Source organism: Nannobrachium achirus (assembly GCF_963921795.1).
Source record: "Nannobrachium achirus genome assembly, chromosome: 11".
Classification (NCBI taxonomy): domain Eukaryota; kingdom Metazoa; phylum Chordata; class Actinopteri; order Myctophiformes; family Myctophidae; genus Nannobrachium; species Nannobrachium achirus.
This window is the reverse complement of record NC_137820.1, coordinates 6,420,872-6,428,735: the sequence shown is the minus strand read 5'-3', so window position 1 is coordinate 6,428,735 and position 7,864 is coordinate 6,420,872.

Sequence of the window (7,864 nt, the reverse complement as noted above, 5' to 3'; positions counted from 1 at the left end):
TAAGGTACATGAAGGTCTTTTGATTACCGTGTAACATATGAATGAATACCAGTATTGCATGAAGAGAACTACTGTACAAGCTCACAACGCCGTCACAGCGGCTATTTTTGGTGAATGTTCCCCCCGGTATAGGGATGCTGCATGGGCTTTAAGTGGTATAAAGGTATTAAAGTATAAAGGTTATTTTCAATCATAATGGAAACAGCTACTCTTAAGTTTTACTTGTGACATTATTGTATAATCTTATGGGGTAAATATGTATTTGACATAAATATAAGGTACCGTAAAGTAACAGTGTAATTCAGGCAGGGCCGGTTCTTGGCATAAGCAATATAAGCAGTCGCTTAGGGCCACAACCAATAAGGGGGCCACATCACAGGAAGATTTTTTTTTAAAATATATTGTTACATTATGTCATGTATCCCCTATCCAAAACTAGTGTTATTTTTTTAAGCCCTCCCCCTTCCTCCTTCCCCAAAATCCCCAAATTCAGTCAAGCCTGGCTGCCTTTACTTGATTCATGACATGAGCAAGTCAATATGCCTCCAAAAAGAAATCTTCGATCTGGTGCTGCAGATTATTTTAGGTGGCCACCCATTGACGGATGCGCGCATAAGCGCACATCCGTCAGCGGGGGGCCACCTAAAATAATCTTGCATAGGGCCACATGATTCCAGAACTGAATTCAGGGGTGAAGTGAGACAAAAAAATGCTTGAGAACCACTGCTTTAGCCTACCGGTATGTCACTCACTAGGAAAGTCCAAACATCATAATGTTGTTACCAGTAAGACTCCCTAATCGGGAGATAAGCGGACCGTAGGTGGCTTATCTCCACAAATAGGGCAAAAATTAGTTGGGTCATATAAGTTTATTAGGCTACACAGCATGGTCTATGAGAGAGGCATGTCCCAATATATGTATTTTACATATATTTATGTAATGTATGACATTGAGACCATATAGGTCACATTCAGTGGTTTGACCTGAAGAGGTTGACACTTGAAAATAGAAAGTGAAAGTGTTTAAATGACACATCTGTCACATCTGTAACATGAGTTACAGATGAGAGATGAGTACATACTGCCATCTAGAGGCAAATAACCACAACATTTAATACCAGCACATAACATGCAACCTTAAAATAACAATATACCTTTGGTGGTGGAATATCAACAAGTTTCCTTTGCCCTTTTTGCTATTTTGTAATCATTAATTTCCTGATAACAGACCAGTATTCTCTTCTCTTACATTGCTTTGGCAGCTGATCTTGTCACCCATGCAGTGAAATTATGTTTGAAAACAAGGTTTTGAATTTGTTTTTTTGTTAGTAGCTGTGGAATAATTGGGATTATGTATTATGGGTCATTAACTTGTTTATTTCCAACCAATGTGTAACAGGTGTGTTACATTGATTGAATCATTTTTTAGAAGTTTGCATAGGAAGTTAGGAACACATACAGTTTCATGACAGTAGCCTACAAATGACAGTACAAATCACTGGTACATCAAAACGTGTTATCATGTGTAGAACATAACAGAACGTATTTGCAGCTCATCATTTGTACTCATCCATGTAACTTTGACATGTATTGAACCCAATCCATACTGCCAGGACTGTTTGACCCATCTGATAATCGGGTAGGCTATTGTTATAAAACTAGAATAATAGAATCCTAGAGTTTGCACGCTTCGCGTGCTCACATGCACACACGCACAACTGCTCCAAGCCATGTTGCCCACAAAAAGCACTGTTTATCATGTATTTTTAGATAGATAGATAGATACCTTTATTATCCCAAGGGGGAAATTCAGTATTGAGTACTTCAGTATTTTGAGTGTGTGTGTGTGTGTGTGTGTGTGTGTGTGTGTGTGTGTGTGTGTGTGTGTGTGTGTGTGTGTGTGTGTGTGTGTGTGTTTGTGTGTGTGTGTGTGTGTGTGTGTGTGTGTGTGTGTGTGTGTGTGTGTGTGTGTGCCCCCTGTGCAAGCTGACCCCTCTCTCTCTCTCTCTCTCTCCCCTGTGCAGCTGACCCCCCTTCCCTCTTGTAACCTGAGACTCTCTCTCTCTCTCTCCTCTCTCTCTCTCTCTCTCTCTCACACCCCCTGTGCAGCTGACCCCCCCCCCCCCCTTCCCTCTTGTAACCTGAGACTCTCTCTCTCTCTCTCTCTCTCTCTCTCTCTTGCTCTCTAGCGAATGAGCGGACGGCATAGGGTTGTGGGCGGTTTTATTCCGTGAGTTCTACCGACATACATCTGATCTCGGACATACATCTGATCTAGCTATGAGTTGAGGTGGATGTGAAGTGGGCGTGAATGGGCTTGGAAGGTGGGATGCGGCTCTTAAAGGATTGTAGAATAGGATGAAATAGAGGATAGCACCCATAAAGCTACCACTGGTGTAATGCTATCACATATACAGGTATGATGTTGTTGGACAAGTAGTGGCCGGCCGTCACAGACCCTCTCCTCATCCGAGCGGTGCTGTAGTATCGCCACATGTGGACCATCTGGTTCTGCAGCTTCTGTGTTGACGCCCAATGACAGGCAGACAAAACAAAAAGACATGTTGAGTAGTTCAAGGCCTATAAACGTTCTAGTTTTTCAGGTCATAATTTGTGTCAAACCAGAAACAGGATGGTTTCAAAGGTCGTGTTGAACCAAGACACCCCTGAACTTGTTGTGGAAGTTACCAAGAAGGATCCTGGAAGGTGGAAGATGTCGTGAGGCAGACTCCTGCCGTGAGGCAGGTCCCTAAAGCCCCCTCCCCCCTATGAAGAACATTCATTTGGGGAACCACAGTGGATCCTCGTCCCATGAAGGCCCCAGCATTTGGTGCGACACGCCTGGTTTCAGTAGTAAGAGACCACTCCTCTGCTCAAGTTAAACAACATTTATTGAACTAAATGAGATGTACATATGTGGGGCCCAAGGTAGTAGGGCGAGACTCAGGGTGTTGTCTCTGGAGCCGGCGCAGGAGTGGTCTGTGGCCTCTGCTCCGACACTGCCTGCCCATGGGGCTCCTGGAGAATGGAGGAAAAAAACTACGGAAGTTATCTACTTGCTCCACGTCCTTGTGACGTAGTCCTATAGTGAAACGGTCCAGAAAGGAGGGACATAGTAACATAGTGCAGGCCATAACTCATTGATGACATTAATATGTAAAGATGGGGGGGGGACGCTCTTTCTTTTACTGCTTGACCTTTTAATGATCAAGTAGGACACACATGTTGTCATGGTTACAGGTCCAGCAGAGACCTGTTGTGTTGTGACCTCCGAAGACCCACATTCCACACACACACACACACACACACACACACACACACACACACACACACACACACACACACACACACACACACACACACACACACACACACACACACACACCCCATTAACAATAAAACATGTTATGTTTCTATTATTCATTTGGTGGTTTTCAATATTTCTCCATGTGAGCTTGTAGATCTGCTGGTTTAGAGGAGCCGACATATAAATGTATTGTGATGCTGTGTTAACTACTTTAAATATTTTCTTTCTTTCTTTCTTTCTTTCTTTCTTTCTTTCTTTCTTTCTTTCTTTCTTTGCTGGGTTTTCCAAATAGTGCCATGTCTGTCTGTCTGTCTGTCTGTCTGTCTGTCTGTCTGTCTGTCTGTCTCTCTCTCTCTCTCTCTCTCTCTCTCTCTCTCTCTCTCTCTCTCTCTCTCTCTCTCTCTCTCTCACACACACACACACACACACACACACACACACACACACACCACACACACACACACACACACACACACACACACACACACACAATTCAATTCAATTCAATTCAATTCAATTCAATTCAATTCAATTCAATTCAATTCAAGGGGCTTTATTGGCATGAGAAAACATACGTTTACATTGCCAAAGCAGAAGTGTACACAATACAATACAATACAATACAATCAGAACAGAATATATACAGGTGAAAACAGTTTTCATGCATCACGGTAACGTGCAGGCAGGGCAGTGATATATACAATCATTGTTCGAGTTATACTCCCAGAACTATGGGGGCCCTACATGGGGGGGGGGGGCGCGCGTGCACCTATGCGCGCACGCGAAAAATTGGCGGTTTTTCGCGGATTTGATTGCGTTTTTATCGCATTTTATTCGGATTTCCGCGTTTTTTTTTTTGCTAAACAATCAGGAACGGCACACTACACTTTCCCTTTGCCCCTTTCCACATGCACCAGCCAGCAAGATAGTCTATATAGTTATAGTAGTAGATGGAATGCTTGGTACCAACACTCCAACAGACAGACAACACCAGTAACATATCATCATTCAGTTCCAAATGCTTTTCAGTTATCTATTTAATTTTACACCACTGTTCTACAACCCAAACAAGTAGAAGTGAAAATAGCCGATCTACAAGCTCACAAGGAGTCGCTTCGCGCTGCGTTGTGAACTGAATCTAGATCTGCTATTTTCAGGACCCATACAATGTGTCCCCAACGCTAGCCAAAACAGTGTTAGCTTAGCTAGCAGCATAGCATCCATCATTACTCCAACTCTAAAGCCACGACTCACTCACCAATTATTGTTGACTGATTGACGATGAGATGAGCAGGACGATGTTTAATGCCTTTATAGCCTACATGGTCTTGTCTTGGTGTTCTGTTATAATCCTTTTGTGCCTGTGTTGTTAATTTCACCACGAGTCCATCAGGGGCCGGGCGCAAGTCAGATACGCACTGACGAGTGGAAAGGCTCGTTAAAGGCTCCTCCTATGAAAGCCATTTCCTCTCTGCACAAAAGCGCATTTCAAAACAAGAGTCTTTATTTTATTTTTTTCATCTATACAATCGATCATTCAACATGTTTATTTTGAAATTGTCCTGGAAAATAGTAGCCAAATAGCACATACATGCCACTGAGAGGTTACGGGAGGAAAAAAAAAAAACACTTGGGAAAAAAAGAGACCCCATAGGGGTTTTTGACTATGGGGTCCCTGACTTTATCTATGGGAGCTAAGCCCCCGCTGGCCCCCCTGTAACTCGAACAGTGTATACAATGGTTTTTAAGGTGGTTGGGTTCCATTTGATATCCTTCTCTTATCACAGCAGCTCACGAATCTTGCTGCTGTGTTTGCACATTGTTTTACTTCCCCCAGCAGGTATGGGAGTTTTTCATCATTGGTCATATTTTGAAACTCTCCTTGGGTGGTTATGATCTGTGGGAAGTATGTGTCTCTGATGTCTTGGTACAGCGGACAGGTGGTTAGAAAGTGTAGCTCAGTTTCCACTTCATTTTGTGTGCAGTGGGTGCAAAGTCTGTTTTCTCTAGGGAGCCGAGTATGCCTGTGACGTCCTTTCTCGATTGCAAGACTGTGCTCACTGAGTCTGTACCTAGTCAAGATTTTTCTTTGTTTTGGGTCGGCCACCTTGCTCAGGTATTCTGCCATGGTGTATTCTCTGTTTAGGGCCAAATAGCATTCTAGTTTGCTCTGCTTTTGGGTTGCTTCTCTCCAATGTGTCAGGTAGCTTTCTTTCTGCTGTTTTATAATTTGGTTTAGTCCAGTGAATTGTCTGTCTGGTGGCTCTGCTTGTGTTTGTGTACAGAGTTCCCGGACCAGTTGGCTGAGGGGGCATCTCTCTAGGGTTTCTCTGTGTGTGAGTGCCTTGTTATGAAGTGCATCTGGGTCACTTTCTTTTAAGTGGTTATAAAATTTGAATGCTCTCTTTTTTATTTTGATTATGAGAGGGTATCGTCCTAATTCTGCCCTGCATGCATTATTTGGTGTTTTCCGCTGAATTCTGAGAATTGATTTGCAGAATTCTGTGTGCAGGGTCTCTATCTGATGTTTGTCCCATTTTTCAAGGTCTTGGTTTGCGGCTGGTCCCCAGATCTCGCAACCATAGAGGGAAATTGGTTCTATCACAGAGTCCAGTATTTTTAGCCAGGTTTTTATTGGGATGTCTATTTTGATGTTCCTTTTGATGGCATAGAAAGCCTGATAGATAGGAATTTCCTCCTTTTAGTCTGAAAATAATCACGCAGTTGAGGAGAAAGAAGTACAACGTTCTTGGTTTTATTCGTGAGAGCTCTCTAGCATACAGTAAAAACACCATCTCATATACTGTGTCAAGTTCCTCCCACAACCCCAGAGAGGCCGGACCAAGGCCCTAACACCTCTGGCAGACTGAGACAAACTTCACACATGGATATTTACAGAGAACAATACTGTCAAAAGACTCCCAATACATTAAACGCAGACAGTCGTTGATTAGCAATCTGAAACAATAGAGCACACTACATGGGGTCGGGGAACCAAACTGGTCAGAGAATATGGGGGGGGGGTTCAACATCACATTGTCAGATTTCCGACAATTCAGAATGCAATTCAGAATGTTTAGAGTGAAATGCAATGTTTAATATAAACATAAACTATTCTCCTTATCAATCCCACATTTGTTTATTTTAAACACTTGTATTTCACTTGCGTACATAATCAATTTGCAACAACGGGAACACAAGTATACAAAACATTCTCTCTCCTAAACCTGTGAATCATGTGAACTGAGGAAACCTCTTTTTTAGGAAACTCAGGACTATATATGGGGCGGATCCATTATACCATTTGGCCATGACTCATACGTGGACAATTATTTACATTTTCATATACTGTGTCAAGTTCCTCCCACAACCCCAGAGAGGCCGGACCAAGGCCCTAACACCTCTGGCAGACTGAGACAAACTTCACACATGGATATTTACAGAGAACAATACTGTCAAAAGACTCCCAATACATTAAACGCAGACAGTCGTTGATTAGCAATCTGAAACAATAGAGCACACTACATGGGGTCGGGGAACCAAACTGGTCAGAGAATATGGGGGGGGGGTTCAACATCACATTGTCAGATTTCCGACAATTCAGAATGCAATTCAGAATGTTTAGAGTGAAATGCAATGTTTAATATAAACATAAACTATTCTCCTTATCAAAGCCCTTCTTGCCTTGTCTCTCAGGTCTTTTACAGCTTGGTTGAAGTTTCCTGTGCTGCTGATGTTTAGGCCAAGGTAGGTGTAGTTTTTTGTTTGTTCTAATGGGATTGTATTTAGAAAGAATTGCTGGTTTTGGCGGCTGGATCTCTTTTGAAATATCATGATTTTAGTTTTGGTTAAGTTTACTGTAAGGGCCCACGTCTGGGAGAATTTGTGCAGGAGATCGAGTTGCTGCTGCAGTCCTTCTTTGGTTGGAGACACACACACACACACACACACACACACACACACACACACACACACACACACACACACACACACACACACACACACACACACAGTCTCACTTTCACTCTCCCCCCCCCCCCCCCTCTCTCTCTCTGTTCATAGTTCCCACATACAAGTTATTCCACATATGCCCCCCCCCCTCTCTCCACACACACACACACACACACACACACACACACACACAACACACACACACACACACACACACACACGCACACGCACACGCACACGCACACACACGCACACACACACAGTGACACAGACACGCCCAGAGTCAGTCAAGGAGGTGATCACACGCATTGTTTAGATCAACGCGTCACTCAGTCAAAGTCAAGGAAGATCAAAGAAGGAACGGACACCAACGTCATTTTCGTCATTTCAGGGCTCCATGGGACGCCGCCATGACACTTTGGCCACCCAAAATTAACATTAGCGTCTATGAGCACTTCGTCCACTTCCGCCACCCAAAAGTGGCCACCCGGCGTGCCAACTTCCGGGTGTTGTCTGTTCCTTGTAGATATTCCTTGGTCAAAGTCAGGAAGTGATACAGGTGAACACCAGAGCAGAGAGACATCCAACATTAATTAAACATCCAAC